Here is a 21,189-nt window from a genome sequence, read left to right as displayed (position 1 = left end):
AGGGTGTAATTTCTAATATTTCTTTCTTTCCATACACTTCATTGCTTGGTTTTACTCGCAGGAAAACGTCACACATTTGGCAGTTGTGTCACTCATAAGTGCACTGATACCATGGAAATGTCACACAATCTGAAAACTTGGCAGCTATGTGTATGAAGCATTCTCACACCCCTCTGCTTCCCTCAAACCCCCTGAAACTGGGGCCTGGCTGCCTTCAGTGACATACTGTCTCCAGGCAGCACCCCCATGTATGGAGCCTTCCCACACGTCTCACTTTCCTCAAACCCCTGACTCTGGGGCCTGGCTGCAGCAACACACAGTCTCCATGCAGCACCCCTATGTAATGGCACTAGGTTAGTGCCCTTCCATTTTTTGTGCTTTGTATCAGTTTTAAGATCTTCTTAGAGTTTCTTGTTGCTTCAATGGGTGTAATTTCGAATATTCATGTTTCCCGTCTTGGTTGCTTTGTTTTGCTCGCAAGAAAGTGTCACTCATAGTGGTTGAAATGTCCCTCATAATTACACTGAAATTATGAAAATGTCACACGTAAGCAATCTGAAACCTTGATAGCTATGTTATTATGTCATCTTGTTAGAAAGTACATTTATCTTATATAAATGACCTTATCTAAAGTTCGTCGGATTTGATCTTTTGAGAGCTGTAATGCACACGGTCATGTTTCCACTTGCGTGTGGGGCCTTGTGAAATTAAATATATATTTATTCCTCACTACATCCTCGTATTCAACACCTTCAACACCTAGCAACATATATCAAATCCTAATCTGATACCAACTGGTTTGCGCCATTCTATCGTTGTAGTGCTAGAACTCTGAGGTTTCTTTCTCTAGAGTTTATTTTTTGTTTTTTTTAGTTACCATGTCTATTCAGTTGCAAACAAAAAGTATGTCTTGGCTTATCAGTGTCAAAGTACGCACAGGACCACAACAAAGCCATGATTGGCTTCAAGTTAGTCACGTTGCCCCGGTTCTAATTTCTGGTTGGCTTTTACGGACGATTCCGGAAACAGATGTCAGCAAATACTTTCTGCAACTCACTAATTGGCTAATGCGACTCGACGGCTCTGTGCTGAAGTTCTGTCATTTGATTGGCCTACGAGCTGAACTGTCATTGTTTGCTGAAGACTGATTGGTGTTCTCTGAAAAGAGGGCGGGCCAGCATAGGAGCCCGGAAGAGCGCCTAGTTTCCTGTGCTGATGTGGCCGAGAGGCGGGGCTTTTATCAGTGAAGATGTGAGAATTTTTCGTCTAAACAGGTGAGCTACGTGATCCGGTTTGGAGTTGATGTAACCCGTTCACGCATCAATACGTGGTTAAAACTTTGCATGATTTGCCTTGACCGTGCTGACTAGAATCCTTCTGAACTCCCCTTAAAACCTTCTAGTACCATTAGTCAACCTTCGTGATGCTTCCACCGATCTACCACCCTTGCGGTGTTGGGGGAGGTGTAGCAGAGTTGAACTGTTATGCTCTTATTCCTATGGTGACCAAGCAGCTGCGGTGCACCACTTTTCTATTCCTGAACTTTACATACCATGGTTATCTGGTGTGTTGGCTCAATTAAACTGAACGACTACAACTCCCATAATGTATTGATCTGTAAAAGCGAAGTGCAGGAATTTAATAGCTGTGTCGCGATTAACGCATGCCCCAGTAATGATTCACACGATTCCTCCTGTAGCCTTTAGAATACCTTACTCTCGGCAACTCAAAGAATACAGTTCTTGAGGTCCCCAGTGTCTAACCCTTGATACCCCTAGCACTCACAACCTGATCCACATATAGCCCGCCTCGTATAGCTCCAAGAGACCAACCTCTGTGACGCCTAGAAGCACCAAAGCCGTCTTATCCCACTCCATAGTTACAGTGCACTTAATACTTATGCAAACTATCCCTGTTCAGGAAGAAGGCTAACGTTTTTTGGGCAAAAATGGGTGCTTTTAACTTTACTTTCTTCCTCTCCAACACAGGCTAAATAACCTATTGGTTTGCTATTAACTGCCCCAGCTACCACCGCTTGCTTTACACACTCAGATAGTGGGCATGCCTATCGTAACAAGCATTTGCGATGCAATCGGTCTCACCTTTGGGAGGACCTTATATGTATTTAGCTATGCAGCACATTAGCCTGGGTGCTGAAACATCTACTGTTCTTTAACATGGAGGGAAGGTAAGCAGAAAATTGCATGAACACGCCAGGTATGGGAACACATGGAGAGAAATATTGCCTTTCAGCAGGAAATGGTATAGTCCAAAGCTCTGTTTTTAATATAAAATAAGGGCCTTCGGTGGTCATATCACTGAAAATACAAGATTTGATTTTTGTTAATTGTCTTTTGGTGCTTGTGGAAGACAATTTCAATGGACTGGAATCTAGAGCATGTTAAAGTGATTCTGGTATTTTACTTACCTCTGCTGGTTGTTTTCTATCAAGAATGTTAAATAAGGCGGTTGAACAGAAAAAAAAATCCCTAAGCGGAAGAAAATCCCTAAGCGGAAGCAGACAAGTCCTAGGGCGTAGAGGAGTAATGCCAAAGCAAAGGAAGCACATGGGGTACATCAAGTGGTATAATATATGACCATCTTGTTCTTTATCTTTTTTTCCTGTGAAAACGCGTTATGTTTCTTTGTGACTATTCATTTTGAGGCGACACCAAGAGACTTGCATTGCTCCCCACACCATTCCTTCTGTATTTTCACAACTATGATACACATTTTTGCTTCCTCAGTTTTTCAATTTACGTGCTGAATTTGTGCAAATTAAAGGCACAAATGCTTTCCATGAGCAGCGTAGTAGGAAAAAATGCCTTTGAAGTCTGTCCCTGTCTATATTCACTGTGAGCAAATTATTGCCTTTGAGTTTCTGGTTTGATCTTTGTCAGGCAGTGTCTGGTTTCAGTTTATAGTAATTCAGTCTATAGTTGGTGGATGTTTGTGTGTAGTTTGTGTTTTGGACCTAAATCAGCTACTCTGCAAGTTTTAAGATTTGTTCAACATTTCTCTCATGTTGCCCTTTATTGTGTTTACTGAGTTATGTCTTCTAATAGGGTGTCTACTGACTTTGTTTTCAATGTATGGGAGATAGTTCCAGTTTGTTGTTTCTCATAGTGTGTTTCCAGTAGATGGTGGCGCTGGAGAGTACCAGTACCTTGACGGACCATTCCATGAAATCAAAGGTGGCTTTATTTAAATGATTGTGCAGTAGAGGGTATTTGAGTTTTTCTTCTTAACCTGATGAACATCCTGACATTGTGAAGCAGTGAACGTTACCCAGTTTTGTGTCAAAGGTTTGAGCAGTTTCTTTGGATTTGTGCGCTGCATACTTTCATCAGTAAAACTGCATGTCTATACAAATGTAATGGTCATTTCAATTGAAGATGTGTTTTCTGTAATGGCAGTATGCTAGCACACCGTGAATACTCCACTTTATCCTACTTCACTTAAAATTGCACTGCACCACTCATCACTGTACTCCTCTCCTTTACTACTCTACACCAATGTACTCAACTACACACTACTCTACTATGCACCAATGCACTCTACATCGCTCAACGCCACTGCACTCTACGCCAATGCACTCTATTCTCCTCCACTCCAATGCAGTCTGTGGCAATCCACGCTACGCTCTAATCTCTTCCGCACCACTTCACTCTACACCACTCTGCTCTACTCCACTGTACTCTACCATGCCCCACTCCACTCTGAAACAATATACTCTACACCACTACACTGGACGCAACAGCACTCTACTCTGCCCAATTCTATGCCACTATACTGTACTGTGCAATGCTCTACACCACTGCACTCTAAGCCAACTGCTCTCTACTCTATGCCACTGTCACTCTACTCTGTACCACTCTACACAACTGCACTCTACGCCAATCTACACCACTGCACTCTACGACAGTCTGCTCTACAGCTCTGCTCCTAGTGGGTTATTCTGTTCAGTAAATTCGTGGCACTTATTGAAATATGAAAATTAGTTGTTTTGGTGAGAATGCGTAACTCCAATAATCAATAGTATACCATCCACCAGGGGACATATCATAATTGGGGCAAAAATGTTGCATGTTATATACACGGTCATATGTAAATGAGCACTATCTGAAGTTCGTTAGCTTTCTAATAATGGATGGTGCAAAGCCTTGCACAATGTAATATACATTTCTGCCTTCACCCCTACCAACTACCAGGGGCAGTGCCTTAGGAAGTCTGATAAGGCCCACAGCCTATCAACATCTCGTTTAGTGACCTTCCGTTACAGGGGATTTGAAGAAGTTTCAAAATATTTTTAGAGCTTCTCCTAGTTCAAACTGATGTCATACTTCTCTTTTCCCATGGACTTCATTGCTTTGGTTCGCTTGCATGAAAGTGTGACTCTAAGTGTCATATATTTGGTTGTGGAACAGCACTCATAAATACACTGAACCCTTGACAAAGGCACACAAATGCAACCTGAAAATGTGGCAGCTATGTCCTCATTGTCATTAGTTCAAACATCAACAATAAAGCCATTTTGACCAGCTCTAGAAGTAGACGTAGCGATCCATACCCAAAAGTATACTGAAAACTTGAAAATGGCACACATGCAATCTGAAAACTTGGCAGCTACGTCAGCAGTGGCATTACTTCACATATCACCAATAAAACACTTTTGCCCTGCTCTAGATGTAGCAGTAGCAATCCATACCTTATAAGTACTCAATGGCAGTGGATAGTGCTAGCTGCAGGCGGTATGAGAAGAGCAGGCTGCAGATGGAGATGTTGTCGGCAAAGGTGGCGGAGGGTGCTGTCTGCAGGCGGCGTAGTATGAGCAGAGTGGGGGCAGAGACGTTGTCGGCAAAGTCAGCAGAGCGTGCTGGCTGCGGACCTAGACGTCAGCTAAGACAGCAGAAAGCTCTCCAAAATGGCCCTGTAAAAGTCAGCTGTGAACGCTGACTTTTAAAGGACCTTTGCTTCCTGCCAAGCTTGTTATGTCACAAGGGATCCAGTAAACACAGAAGAGGGCTGCGGGAGCATGTGCAGTGAAGCTCCTATCGCGCATTCTCCAGCAGCCCTCTTTTGTATTTATGGACCCTCTTGTGTTTACACACTCACTACACCACAAGGTTAGCAGGCTGCCAAGGAAGGTCTGCCGGGCCACTGGTGGCCAGCAGGCTGTACTATGAGTACCACGACTCCATGCCAATCCAATCTATGCTACTCTAATCTACTGTGCACCACTGCACTCTATGAAACTGCACTCTACACCATGCCAGTGCACTCTACTGCATTCTACTATGCACCACTGCAGTTTTTGTCACTGCAGTCCACACCACTCCAGTCCAGGCCACTCCACTCTACACAACTTCACTCTACTCCGCTCCACTCAACTCTGCAATGCTGCTCTCAGTGCCACTGCACTCTGCAACTGCACTCTACCTCACACCACTCCTCTCTGTGCCATTTCTACTCCAGAACACTCTGCGCCACAGTACTATGTCACTGTATCCCACGCTGCACCACTCTACACTACGCTATACCACTTTACACCACTGTGCTTTAAGTCCATGCACTCTACATCACTCTACTCAAAACCACGGCACTCTACCACAGCTACTCTGCACCACTGCACTCTACCCCAACTGCTCTGCACCACATCACACTTTGTCACTGCATGCAGTCACTGCATGCTACGCCCCTCTGCACGATTGCGATATACACCACTGTACTATGCGCTCCTGTACTCTGCGCCCCTGTACTCTCCACCCCTGTGCTTTGCTCCACTGCATTTTATGCTGCTGCACTCCACGCTAATCTGTAAGACTGCACTCTCCACCACTAAACTCGGCGCCACTCTACGCCACTGCACTCTACGCCACTGCTCTCAACATCGCTCAACTCTTCATCACTCCACTTTACACCACTCTAAACTATTCTGCACCACTGCAGTCCACACCACTGCACACTACTCTACGCCACTTCACTCTACTCTGAAACGATCTATTCTAGGCCATTGCATCTACACCACTGTGTTCCACGCCACTCAACTCTACGCCATTGAAATCTATGCCACTGCAAACTAGTCTGCACCACTCTACTATACCTCACTGCGATCTATGCCAATGCAGTCTACACCACTATACTCTACACCAATGCACTGTACACCACTGCACTTCACTCTAGGCCACTCTACGACACTCCATCTACAACACTCTACTCAACTCTATGCCACTATACGACACTACTTCACTCTACGAGTCTCTACACAACTCCCTCTATGCCACTCCATACTAAGACACACTACTCCACTCTGCCCCACTACTCCAATCTATGCCACTCAACTCCATGACACTCCACGCAACTCTACAGCACTCTATTCCACACTATGCCATTCCACTCTCCTACACTACTTCAAACTATGCCACTCCACTGTGTGTCAATCTACTCCGCTCTACGCCACTCTACTCCTCTCTATGTAATACCCTCTGTGCCACTCCACTCTGTTCTACACTACTCCACAACGCTCTGTACCACTCCATCTATGACACTCTGCTCCACTTCACTCAATTCTACTCTACTCTACTCTGCTCCCTTCAACTCTATGACATTCTACTCCTGCCATGACACTCCACTCCACACCACGCCACTCCATGACTCTCTACACCACTCCATAACACTCCATTCTCCTTTACCACCCCCTTACCTTTAGCCATGCTGAACAACAACTACGCTCGTGTAGAACATGGCTGAAACAAATTGGTAAAGCCAATAGCTCTTGCATAGACGAGACCTATTGGCTTTGCTAATGCTTGTTTCTACACATCATCGCCCTACAACCCAGTTGATGTTAACATGTCTTGAATACACTGAATCACATTCAGTTTTATAATATCCGGCCAATTTTGAAACACTAATATCTTACCACACATCAAAGTCGGGGAAATCGGGCTCTGTCGCTATTTTTCTATTTCAAAGTTATCAGGAACCCATTCAAGAGATACCATTTTCTTCTTCTCTGATTTCAATGCTCTGCACCATGTCGCTTTTAGAATAGATATCTTCCTAAAATTGTCTTATCACTACACTCCTGCAGCTTCAGTCATCCTCAACTTGAATAATTTAGAAGGTCACCATATAATCAGAGAGACTCATCAGTGTAGAAATTTAAATGTAAAATAAACATGCAAACTAAACTGAAACTTTGAGTGCCAAGTAGATGGAAAGTACTAGTGTAAGGTAATGGGAAGAGATAAGCTAAAGCAAAAGAGAAGAAAGAAGGGGAGGGAAACAACAGCAGTGATGAATGGAAAATAAATAATGCAACTAGAAGAGAGGGCAAAGGGGTTGGGAATAAAGAAGAAAATAGGAGAGAAAGCACAAGAGGAAAGCAGAGAAAGAAAACATTGTCTTTTCAATATTAAAACATTTTCAAGATTTGATTAAATCAACTGCACAGGTGCAACTTGAACAGTAGCAGCACAAGCTTCCCATATTTGTATATGGGAACATATGTGACAGGTGGCCCTAGCACACCTGTCAAAATTTCCAGGCATAATTGAGAGACATATTTGTGCAGCATTGCTACCACTCAGGGCTTTCTTGGGGTACTTTTAGGATGTTACAATGGTGGCAATTTTGGAACTCTTCCAATGAATAACATTAGTTAGAAGTAGATGACTACTTTTTTGATGAGATTTCCGTGTATATAGTTGGAAATATAAATCCACAGATTGATTGGCTACTTCTACTCTATCATTCACTTTGTTCATCCCATGCCAAGTTTACTGGAAAAAAGAAAGCAAGGGGAGTGAGAAGCCGAGATGTAATCTAGTGGTTATCTGCATCAAGAGATATGCCTGAATTGTGGTGCCTCCATTTGACATAACTACGGAATCCTGGACAAATCCTGTGTTCCAGATGCCTTCCATTATTGGTCATACTTAGCAGTGGTACAGTTTATTGTGTATGCACAATGCAAATAGTAGTTTAGAGTCAACAATCTTTTAGTTTCACAGAAAGAATAAAGAGGAAAAAGCATGTTCAAGAATAAATAAATGGTGAGGCATTGCTGAGCACCAGCTAAGATGCTTTCATAACCTTGCGGCTCTTATCCCATACCATTGACTCTACCAACATCGCATTTGCATGACAGCCTACTCACACTTACTGAAGTGGCTGAAGCTTGTGGGGCTGATTCCAGGGCTTCTGCGTGATGAGGATCTTTTTGGGAGAGAGTGGAGGTCTGCGGATGACTGGTCCAGGCTTGGGCATGAGCCAAGCCTAAATGAGTTGGAATCCGTTACATCCTGGGCTGAACTGCAGTCGTGGGTGCCTATGCGGTGAACGAGCTTGGTACTTGGGGGAGGTGACTGCAGCACCCTCCCTGTTTTGTAGCATGATGGGCAACTCACACAGTGCCTGTTGTGAGCAAGGCTGATCCTCTGGGATGGCAGCTGGGTGGTACAAGAGGTACAGCTGCTGCTGGTTCCTGTTGGGATCAAAAAGTTAGTGAGGCTGGTCGAGGGTAGTAAATATTGAGAGACCGAGACCTGCCAATAGACTAACAGACTTGTGTTCAAAACGAACATTAGAAGCTTACTGGGTGCAAGCTTGCAACAGGAATATATACCAGGACCAGCCAAACCAACCTTGCATTAATCTGCACACAAACACTGCATTTAAATGTGCATCACAGGCTGGTAGCTAAGCCTTCATGATAGAGCACAGGCTATACATATACAAACAAAAATGATATGACTGGCACCGGGAACTTGCTTGGGTGGGACACACATACGAGGAGCCATGGTGGACAAACGCTCCCTGCACCTCTTACATTAAGCTTATCACACAGGCACTGGGCTACACATTGAGCTAAGCATAATGGGAGGACTACATGAGCAAAAAGAATGTTAACTATCCTTTAATCGCAGGAAGAGTCTGAGAACAATCAAACCTGACCAACAGTTTTGATGATGGTGTTAAAGAACTACTACTGGAAATGAAGGGCATTCAACTAGCCATAGACAATAAAATTGATGCCATGCCCATCCCACTGGCTTAGATGAAAGAACGTCAGGACGGACAATCCACTAAAATGAACTGGCTTACACCTTAGGTTAGTCCCTCTTCCTTCATACACTCTCTTTCTCCACCATACACGCCTTCTTTCCACTATACTCTGCATCTTCCTGCATTGCACTGCCTCTCACCTCTCTGTTCTACCTGCTCCCACCCTGCACTACATCTCTCTAACTGGTCATGGCACTCCCTTCCCCTACCCCAGTACTTACTCTGTGCATGCTGCACACACTCTGCCCACGCTGCAAGCACACTTACCACTTTGCATTGTCTTCACACCCTGCCCTACCGCTTCCTCCCTCCACCTTTTCTTCTCACATATACTACCTCTTTTCACCCTGTCTTAAGTTCTCCCACTCCTGCCTCTCACTCTCACCTTCCCTACAAATGGCACCCTCTCCCCCTGACGCTCTTGCCATGCCCCTGGTACACTCTGCTGACACTCTTGGCATTCTCTACTTGTTCATTTGAAGCGTGAGATGCTGAGCCGACAGGAGTCTTCAGGTCTTATTAGACGGGGAGGGGTGTAGATCTTGAATTTAGTTCTCACATATATAGGGCCTAACCTATGAATGGCTTTAAATACATGACAGATTTAAAAATGATTCTCTTATGTCCAGTGAGCCTATGAAGATGGTCAAGGGGCAAGGTGGAAGAGGCATGATGGGGTTGACATAAGGCAATTTGGAATCTGTATTTTGAATCCTCTACAACTTTTTAATAGACCCTAACAACAGAATTTTACAATCGTCAATCAAACTAAGGATAGTGGCCTGAATAAGCATTTGATGTGTTAATTTAGGCAGTAGTGGTACTATAAACAAAAAAAATCCCAATCTTGTTTTACTCCTTTTGCCGGTCTTGGTGACATGGCCCACGTCAAAAGGCAAACATCTGTTGGTGGTAGATAAGGTTTGGTGGAATGATCTAAACTGAGTACTTAAGTCTTGTCTGAGATGCACTTTAGGGGATTTGCCTTAAGCCAAAAGGTTACTGAGGACATACATTGGTGAAAAGATTTACAAGGGTTTGGGCTCAACTTATCTATGGCAATGATCAACTGTGTATTGTCTGCGTACTTCGTGTAACTGATACCAAAAGATCAGAGCAGTTGCACCAGCAGCCTAATATACAGGTAAAAAACATAGGCCTAAGTGCTACCCTTGAGGTACACTCGCTTTATTACCCTAAACTCTCACAAATACAAGGACAGATAGACACGTTTTTAAAAGCTTGGTTAAACACAACAGGGGCAGCCCAACTGATCCAGAACCAGGAGCAGTAAAGTATATGTAAACGGCACTGGTTCCAGGGAAAATAATGATAACTATTTCACATTGGGAAAAAACACAATACAGTGACTACAAAAAAATGTGAGGTGCCCACACGAGGATTGAGTTTTTGTAAGTTAATATTGTAAATAGATCTTTACTTGTGACAAAAACACAACATAAACAGTACAATACATAAATTCTTGCTGCTCAACATATTACGCAAACAAAAACTTTGGACATTATATCGTGTTTTACTAAAGTAAAGAGAAATAACAAGGGGACCACAACTTCATCGGGTAGTCCATAGATGAAAATGGAATATTATGTATATTAATCACTTCCCAAACGCCAATAAAGCATCAACGGCGTTTCGACCCCAAGAGTCATAGGGTCATCATCAGGACAGAAAATAGTTTTGTGAGCAAAAAGCCAAACAATGTCTACACCGTCAATCAAAATTAGGGACTACACAATTAAATCCCAAATCAGTCTTTCCATAAATAATTTTGAGCCAAATCACATGGTTTGGCGGGGAAGTCACAATTAAATTAGATTTAAATTGATGCGTTTTCTGGTAGCAACAATGTGCTATCTAGCTTATTCCTCCAGCCTAAACCTCACTAAATGAACCAGCAGCATGTGTACCGAGTCTCCTCAGTGAACACACTTTACTTCATCGTGTAGTCCCTAATGTTGATTGATGGTCTGGACATTCTTTGGATGATGGCCACTCTTGGACATATGAAGCTTCCTCATCAAAGGCATATGAGTACAACAAAAAATCCAAGAGGTGCTTTAGGGTTCTGCCACTGTTAGACGTGAGCTTACACTGAGGATCGATACTTGAGGGCGAATTGTCAAGAAAAGAGCTTTTCAAATGCTTTACCACAACTGTTTGTTTCAAAACTAGCAATAACAAGGCATTGTGGAAAGAGGAGGGGTTTCAGTTTGTTGAATGGTGCACAGGGAATTGGATGTGAGGTTCTCTGTGCCAGGTTATGGTTCACTGTTCTGTGGGTGATGTAGTGTGCGTCAGGTTAGAGTTCACTGTACTGTTTTGACTTACACTCATGTCTGTCTTCTTTTTACTCACTTTTGTGTTCCTGCTTTATCTCCTTAGATGTGTCTATAAAGTTGATCTCTTGCTCTGAATTTTGACCCTTTGTCCTCCATGTTTAATCACTGTCCAACCCACTAGCAACCATTCTTAACTTGGATAATTCGGAAGGCCATCAATATAATTATTGAAGTTATTTTTCTTGAACCTGCCAAAACGTGAGAAATGATCCTGACTGAGTGACGCCTTTTAGTCAGTCATTCCTCATCATTTCAGGATGCACTCAACTCTGGTTTTTAATCTCTTTCTTTCCTGAAAGTGGTACTAGGTATCTCAACGAAAAATGACTTGTAACATCTTAGGAATCCTGTCTAATAAACTAGACCCACTCAACAACTTCATCACAGCGTCCTTTTTGTTTGCTATCCCTGTTTATATTGTCCTTAATTCAAGAGCATTCTTGAGGCGCAAATGCTTTCATATTTCATAAGCAGACAGACCATACATTCTTTGAAACTTGTTGAATGCATATGCCTTACCAAGCTCGAACACCTCCTCGGTACAAAACTACTGTACTAATCCAATTCTTCTTAGACCCCCCGATCAGTCTGGACACTCATTCTGGAGCCCATTATCTGAAGATCATATAGTTGCATGGTGTCAGGGAGATTCTTTATACCAGCTATGGAATCATTTTAGGGTACCTTTGTTTGTGCTATTGAATATTGCTATTATCTCATGTAGAACCGATTAACCTTATCAGAAGGAGAGGATAGATCTAGTAGCAGAAGTTGGCAATTCCATTTGTCATTGGTAGTTTTGTTGTCCCATCTGGCAATAAGGGTGTCTACACTACCATGACAGAATTAGGTTTGGTAGTCATAAAGAAGATTCTTTCCTTTGAATGGCAAAGTTTGAGTGATGGCAGTTCTTTCCAAACGTTTGTCTAGAATGGTCCATTGGATAGTTGATCATGGATGGGTCAGTAAGGCCACTTTTTGGTGGTTGTTTTTGGAATAATAAGAGACCTTGAGTTATTTTGTGAATGTTCACAACACCATGCAAGGTCACAGGTCTTGCAGACCTAATTGGCCAATATCTCAGAAACCACTTCATGTTCTAGAAAGTTTCATCAAACCTATGAATACCTTTCTACCTCAGATAATCCAACCTCATACTTGTAGCGTCTTCCCCAGTGCGGGAGCATGTAAAATACCACGCCACACACGGAGCTCTGGTTTACACGTCTTTATTCTTCAGCATGCAACCGTTAATTGAATGCACTGCGTCCAAACTTTATTAACCACCCCAGCCATACCCAACAGATCACATAATACTAGTAAGGAGTCCACCGAGGACCACTAGGGGCCTTGAACTTACAAATACAGGACAAAACATCTCCCCCTTTGTTAAATATAAAATACGAACAAATATATACACATTATAACTCCTTGCTGAGTCGTCTAGGTGCTGGCACCAGTCTTCCTGATCTAGTTGTACTAGATAAAGGTGGGACACCTTCATCTGGCATCTCTGGAGAAGAGTCGGATGTTTGACTTGGGCACTGAGGTGGACTTTCCTCACTCATGAACATCAAGGCAAATGCTTAAAGTTTGACAAGTCTCTGGCTATGGGTTTACCAGGTCGTTGGGCAGTTGCCATGTGTCCTTTGCTCCCCACAACTCTTAGTGGTACAGCATCAAATGGAGCCTGCCTTGCGCGCCCCCTTTTGCTTGACAAAAACTCAGTCTTCTTTCTCGAAGATCGTGTCTTCAGTGCTTATCGGCATAAGCCTTCCTTTTGTATTTCAAGGTCTGTTAACCAACTTGTGGTCCATTGTGGAATCTTTGTTACAAGAGCTCTCTCGAACGGCAAGGTGGCAGGGCTTTCTTCTGCTGTGGAATGAGGAGTAGAATTGTAGGCACAGAGGGCTGGGTGTAAAGCTGACTTGAGGTCGATTCCTTCCAGCGCTGCAAGCAGAACCACCCTTTTCAAAGTACTCTTAAATTGTTCAACAATGCCATTTGCCTGTGGTCAAGAGGTATGCTTTTCTGATGTTTGATGGTCAAATGATTCTTTGAACTCTCTGCTATTGAAGGGTGGACCGTTGTCATATTTGGGAATGAAAGAAACACTATTCTGCGAAAATGTCTTCCAATCCCCTTGATGACTTTGTCATGTGTGGTTGATAAGCCTTCTACTAGAGGGAAACGTGAGCACTCATCGACAACTACCATGAGATGATGTCCATTATTGAGGCGTCCGAAGAAGTCAACTGCAATCCTCTCCCAGGTCTGCTTAGGAAGATCAGACCTGTTCAGTGGGGGCAGAGTCATTTTAGGAGACAGACAGTTGCACAGATGACAAGCTTTCCATCTAACTTGTTCATCAACCACACTCCATCCCTGGGGCTGTTTTAGTTGTAGAAATGTTGCAATGTCCTTCATGTGCAGTTCATTAACTTGTTGCTTCAGGCTTTCAGGGATAACTATTCTTGCCCCTCTTAGTGTGACACCATCATGTGTAACTAAGGTCTTCCCGAGCTTTCTTGAATTTCTGGTACTCAACATTAACTGTAAGAGGTCAAGTATGTTTTGTCCATGATTGCGTTGCAATGATTTCTTTGAGATTAGGCATGTCTTTGTCAGTATCAGTAGCTGTCAAAATCTGTTCAATAGAAAGAGCTGCAGGCCCACTTGAATTTGTTATGAAATTGATGTAGGCCTCAGCCGCTTTGGACATTGTACTATGACGCTGTAGCGGCACTCGTGAAAAGTAGTCTGCGGGGGTTTGATCCTTCCCTGGATTGTCCACAATAGTGTAATCGTACTCCTGCAGACACAATCCCCACCTCTCTATGTGAGTAGCCATCTTGACTTTCGGAATTCCAAAAATGGTGAGCAACGCCTGATGATCGTGACAAGGGTGAAATGCTACATACAGAAAATCTTGGAAGTGTTCACACGCCCAAAATACAGCTAAGCTTTCTTTCTCAAGTTGAGAATAAGCTCGCTCGGTGTGAGAGACTCCGGCTAGCATAGGCCACAATGTGTCTGAGCATCAGGATGTCCATTGTGTTGGGTAAGAATCGCGCCCAGCCCCACTGGGCTTGCATCTACCACTCTCTCTGTATGCAATTCCAGATCAAAGTAAGCCATTTAAGTTGCATTTTCAATTGCGTGTTTTATTTTCTTGAAACTTCGGTCACATTCAGATGACCATTCAAATGGAACATCTTGCTTTGTTAGTTCTCTTAGAGGGGCACTCACAGGGGAAAATCATGATTGAACCCGGTTCAATAGCTGTCAAAGATCGCAGCATGGTCACATCTTTTGAGGGGCAATGAGATACCAATGCTCCTTTTTCCGGGACATTCCCTTTTGAGAGAAAATATGCCCAAAGAACGTAATTCTGTTTTTGTGAGACTCCCACTTCTCTGCATTTAGTGTGAGACTTGCATCAGCAAGCAGATGGCGAACTTGTGTGAGTGCTTTGTCATGTTCCTTTTGTGTAGGACCAAGCGTCAGTCTTGTCAGTGGACAGTTCGTTTGCCTGCACAGCTCTGCCTGGTAGCTGTTGCCCCCTAGCTGCTGCTGATCCTCTGGTCAATGGTTCGAGGCCCTCCCCCACATGAAGGCACCTGCCTGTGCCTCATCCCTGGTGGTCCAGTAGGAATCTTCTCTGCTCTACTGCTGCTCTGCCCTCTGTGTCTCTGCCTTTCTTTTTCCTTCCTTTCTCTTGCTTTTTTCTCACTGTTTTCAACTTTCTCCTCTCTTCTTTTTCTGCCTTTTCCCATGTCCCTGCCGTTGCCCGCCCCTACCCCCCTCCAGCACCGCTTTCCAGCCTCCCAGCTGCCCAGCCCCCCACACTACTGATGGTGGTCGCTGTGCAATGAAGGTGAAATCCACCTATCTTGTCAGTGGACTTCTCCCTTTCCTGCACAGCACCGCCTGGTAGCTGCTGCCCCCAAAGCTGCTGCTGATCCTGTGCTCAGTTGTTCGAGGCCCTCCACCCGCAGGCACCCGCCTGCGCCTCATCCCTAATGGTGTAGTGGGAGATTCTCTTCTCTGCCGCTCCTCTGCCTCTCTTTTTGCTTGCTTTATCTTGCTTGCTTTTTTCTCATGGTTTTTACTGTTTTCACTTTCTCCTTTCCTTTTTGTGCCTTTTCCCGTGTCCCTCACGCTGCTTGTCCCCCGTGAGCCCACCCCCTCCAGTGCCGATTACCAGCTTTCCAGCTCTCCTCCTAACCCTATTCATGGCGGCCGCTCACCACCCATGCGGACGACTTCTCAGCCACCATGGAGCACCTCCCCTTCCAGGTCCAGATCAACCTGAACTCCACCCTCATCTTCAGACCCCCTGGACTCTGCCCACCCTTTAGCGATTCCATCATTGCCTTCACTGTACCCTACACTCTCGCCTCAACAGACTACATCCTCTTCGGTGGACCCAACTTTCACCTGGACAACCCCAATGACCAAAACACCTTGTCCCTGCTGGAGAACCTCGCCACTGTCTGACTCAAACAACTGGTCACCTCCTCAAACCACTCAGCAGGACACACACTCAACCCCATCTTCTCCACCAGCGACAACATAACCTTCAGCCACACTACTGAGCTCCAGGGGACCGACCACCGCCGCATCCACTTCTCCTTCACCAAACCCACTGTACACCACCACGCCCATCGCTCCCATCGTAGAAGCTGGAACAACGTCACCGAAGAACAGCTCACCACCTCCCTTAGCAAAACCCCTCCACCGACATCCACAGACGCCAACACAGCAACACGCAGCGTCCACCGATGGATCTCCGACAGCGCCAACACTTTGGCTCCCCTGAAGAAAGCCCCAAACAAGTAACACTCCAAAAAAGCATACATGTTCCCTCCCTCCCTTTTTGAGCCCGGACGCACCTGTAGACGGCTTGAGAAGAAATGGAGGAGCAGCAAAACCCCGGAAGACCACTCAGCCTTCAGGACTGCTGTCACCCCACACCACCACCTCATCAAAACAACAAAGAAAGCTGTCCTCAAAGAAAGGATCAATGCCAACCCACTCAATAGCAAGGAACTTTCGCTGTGGTCAAATAATTCACCAGACCCAGCACAGAGACAGCAGACATCTCCCCTGCCAAGACCTCTGCAACCACCTTGGCATCTATTTCCACTGCAAGATCAAGGAGATATAAGACAGCTTCGACAGCCTTGATAACCAAGACCCTCCCACCTCACCCGCAACCACCACACCCTACGACCAGGACCCCAACAGACCCAACTCAGCTGGACCTCCCTCACTGCGGACGACACCTTCAAGATCATGAAGAGCATCTACTCCAGAGCACCCTCGGACCCCTGCCTGCATCTCATCTTCAACAGAGCAGGCACCACCATCGCCCCTGAACTCTGCCGCACCATCAGCTCCGCCACCTTCCTGGAAAACTGGAAACATGCAGAGATCAACCCCTTGCTGAAGAAATCCTCTACCGACCCAACAGTCCTCAAGAACTTCAGACCCATCTCTCTTCTTCCCTTCCCAGCCAAGGTCATCGAGAAGGCCATCAACACCCAACTTTCCCAGTTCATCGAAGCAAACCACATCCTGGACTTCTTGCAGTCCGTCTTCCGAAGCAACCACAGCACCGAGACCGCTCTCCTCGCTGCCACAGACTTCATCCTGGTCCTACTCGACCGAGGCAAAACCGCAGCCCTTATTCTCCTGGACTGCTTGACCGCGTTCGAAACCGTCTCTCACCGCACCCTACACACTAGACTTCACAACGCCGGCATCTGCGACAAAGCCCTGCAATGGATCCCATCCTTCGTGACCGGCCAAACTCAGAGAGTCAGACTACCTCCATTCCTCTCAGAACCCACAGAAATCAGCTACGTAGTACATCAGGGCTCTTCCCTTAGCCCCACGCTATATGGCCCCGCCCGCAGCCATCGTCAGAAACCACGGCCTCAAAATTGTCTCCTATGCTGACAACACCTAGCTAATTCTCTCCCTCACCAATGAACCCACAGTCACCAAGAACAACTTTCACAACGGGATCAAGGCTGTCGCTGCTTGGATGAAGAACAGCTGCCTCAGGCTCAACTCGGAGAAGACCGAAGTCCTCATTATGGACTCCACCCCCTCTGCCTGGGACGACTCCTGGTGGTCCGCAGCACTTGGAACATCCCCCACACACCGTGTGCGGAACCTCTGTATCATCCTCGACTTCTCGTTCACCATGAACCGCCAGTTCAACGCATCATCCTGCTTCCACACACTATGCCGACTCCGAAAGATCTTCAAATGGATCCGCATCGAGTCCAGAACAACTGTCACCCACAATGGGTGAAACCCCCGGCGTCGGACAAGTAGAGCGCTCGATTATGTCGAGTATGTGTTTCTAGTTCTTTCTCAATGGCTTCCTGTAAGCAAAAAGCAATGCGATGGTGACGCTATGCAGCAGGGCGAATGTCTACATTAATGTGAACCTGCAACTTAGTTGTCTTAAATTTCCCAAGTCCATGAAACAATGTTGGGAATTGACTCACTATTTCAGAATTTGCATTCAAGTTGTAGTTGTTAGAGATGAGTCCCATGTCAGCAGCAGTTTCGAAACTTAATAAGCATGCTCTTGGCGACTTACCTTGCAGGACATGAATTGGCGCTTGCACTGTTGTTTTCTTGTGCCGCATGGTCGATACAAAGGATCCTTGACTCTTCAGGGGTATAGATGCTGCCCAGGTGTACACCTTTGTTTTTGACGGCATAAGACGTGGTATCAGAGATATTTATTTGGACTTTTCTGCCCGTATTATCGACGCACCACTCTATCATAAATGTTGTAGAGCAACCATTCACCTTAAGCATGATTTTAGGACAATGTCCAAACGAACTTTGTTCTTCGTGTGGCAATTCTTTTTGGATTTGTGTTCTTCTTTGCAAGGGACCATGTTCTTCTTTGCAAGTGACCAATCCTATATGCGCATGTTGGTCTGTGACTGACATCATCAGTGCACATCCATCTTCCTCACTGTCACTCGATGATGACGTTATTGAACCTTTGTAAGATGAATTTGCTGACAATCGACTTCATTTAGTTTCCACCTGCCCTAGTTGATGTTACTGTTTGGCCTTGTGGGAGTGGATAGAGTGCTTCTGGAACTTTCTGGCGTCCATCTTCTTGTCTCTCCGTGATGCACTTAGTTTCTCTTTTGCTTTGCACCAAAATGGTTTTCTTTGCAGCAGCCTTTGTATATGTACATTTACCTTCATGTAGAAAGGAAAACCCACCGCTGAAAGACAATTTCTTTTACTTTGGATACGTCACTGTGGGACTCTGCCTTGTGTTTCTGCTTTCTTTTCATATACCATGCTGCTTCATTTTGGGTTGTTTCAGCTTCCATATCAGGAGCCTGTCAATCAGCACGTTCCCCTGCTCTTACAGCCATGAGCACTTTCACCAAACTGTGTGTTTTCGCAGCATGCGCCATTGGAATGAATCTTAAGATGCCTGGCTTCTTCATCATTGAATTCACTGAACTTACAATGTTTTATGAGCATATCAAGTCTTTCAGCAACCATCATCTCACCAGGTTGTTGTCTTGCTTGGTTGAAAATGTACCTTTTATAATCGACATTCGACTTTGGATTGAACTTGACTTCCAACGTCTTCTGGATTTGACGGTATGATACTTCATCAGCTTGTGATGTCGTCTTTACCACTTCTTTTGCTCTGTCATCTGCATGGTTCTTTAAGTAATTGATGATTTTTTGTCATGTGCTTCTTCTATAGCATCTATGAAGTCATCAAATGTTTCGATCCAGAGAGTCCATCTGACGCCAATAGTCTGCTTTTTGGCAGTATTGAATGTCAATGGTGGTTTTTAAGAATGCAGCAGCATCGTATTTTGTTATATTACCTAGTGACTTTGACAGTACATGATGTTCAGGCAGCATTTAATCTTCAGCGTCTCTTGGCCTGTTGGCACATCTGCAAGCATCAGCCTGCTCACTCGGGCCATCTCACCTGAGCTGAGGTCGATGGGTGTCATCTTCCTTCTTCACTGTAAATAATGGTTTTGCTTCTTGCATGTGCTCTTCACTGCTGGCTGTCACTGCTTTTAGTGCTTCTGCTTTGTATCGGTGCTGGCTTTTTGTTATGCGATGGCGCGGTATCTCTTCTTTCAGCCTTACCAGTATACTTACTTACTTACTTACTTACTTACTTGTGGCATACTTACTGACTGTTCTCCTCCGGTAGGGTCTTCACCTTCTTCGAGACCCTCTCAAAAGCTGGAGTTACGATTTGACTCCACATACGCCAACTGTAGTTCACTTCTTGGGGTACACATTGCACGTATGATTAGTTTGCTGTACCACTACAACCTCTCAGGGAGAGCAATTTTGTATCCTTTGGGGCAGGTATCCCCTATCTTGTCGCCAGTTGTAGCCTTGTCCCCAGCCCGGGAGCGTTTAACAGACCACGCCACACATGGAGCTCTTGTTTGTACATCTTTATTCTTCAGGATGCAACCATTAACCCCTTCGACGCTTGTGACGGAGCGGTTCCGTCACGTGCGTCGGTTGCGCTGTGCGCATGACGGAACCGCTCCGTCATGGCCCCGCCCGCGCACGGAATCTTCAGCGCGGCGCGGAAATCCGCGCCGCGCTGAAGGGGTTAACTGAATGCACTGCGTCACAAGCCTTATAAACCACATACAACAAATTACGTAATACTTGTAAGGAGTCTGCCCAGGACTACTAGGGGCCTTTTACATGCAAACACAGGACATGGCAATACTCAGTCGTGACTTGATCATTGTATTGCCTGAGAAATGTTGGGAAACACAGCTGGATAACTGTTATATTTCTCTGTATCTCATTTAGGTATACCATGTTTATGGTTGCCCTTACCCAGCATCTTGGCCTCTTGTCACTATCACTAGCTTTCTCTCCGCTCACCTGTACCTTTCCTGCTCCATCTCCTTTGTATTGCACCATGTTTGATGACTCTCTTGCATAAGGCCATCTTCTCTCCTCCTGAGGACCCAATTACACCCTGCTGTCTCCGCTCCCTAGAAAATATCCCTCCTCTGCTTACTGAAGCGGTGTACACACCCTGTAATTCACTTTTGCATGTTGCTGTCCTTTGTGTTTTCTCTGACCTTTGCTTTCCCTAGTTTGGATGGTTTGTGTAAACAAACCGTTTGTTCAAGTTCACTTATCCCACACCTGAGCTGTAAGCAGGAAGTGGAGATGCTCTGAGCAGATTAGCTGTTTGGTTATGGTGAAACCCTGAGCATTCGGTTAAGGAGAGACACCCTTTTTGTTTGAGAATTGGTAGTAACACAGGGGCCATAGGCAGACAAGTTCAGTGATGTAGAGATTAAAAAGAACAGTTCAGTATTGGAGAAACTAAGGCAATATGAGCGGTTCAGTGATAGTCTGCACAGATAAGGTGTTCAGCAAGGATAGATAAGGAGGTGTTAATGTGGTAGAGGCCCTGCACATATTCCCTTGAAATGATTTAGTGCTTCTGAATATATTGGAAGTTCTTTGAGAGGCTCTGGGCATAATATAAGTGCAGTAACAAGATATTTAGAGCAGGTTAAACGCTAGTGATGGAGTGTCTGTTGTTAGACCAAGATTTCTAATATTTATCGGCAGTGTCTCTACTGCACTCTGTACATACGAGTTTGTCAAAATAATGCAATAACCGAAATAGAGGAAATATGATAAAAGAACAACAGAAAACAAAATGACTAAAAGCAGGTATAAAAGAAAT

The 21,189-nt window shown here is 44.9% G+C and overlaps 1 protein-coding gene across 2 annotated transcripts in view; it reads left to right on the top strand.

The window, feature by feature from the left end:
* The first annotated feature begins 1,182 nt into the window (after positions 1-1,182).
* GOLGB1 (golgin B1) overlaps positions 1,183-21,189 on the top strand; it is a 315,045-nt gene continuing 295,038 nt past the window's right edge. For both annotated transcript variants that reach the window (XM_085653794.1, XM_085653791.1), the window contains exon 1: positions 1,183-1,274. The gene's annotated coding sequence lies outside the window, so the exon portion shown is untranslated. The remainder of the gene's footprint in view (positions 1,275-21,189) is intronic.

This window comes from Triturus cristatus, chromosome 4_1 (genome assembly GCF_964204655.1).
Source record: "Triturus cristatus chromosome 4_1, aTriCri1.1, whole genome shotgun sequence".
NCBI lineage: Eukaryota > Metazoa > Chordata > Amphibia > Caudata > Salamandridae > Triturus > Triturus cristatus.
Note: the sequence above shows the minus strand (reverse complement) of the source record. Positions and strands in the feature narration are given on the sequence as shown.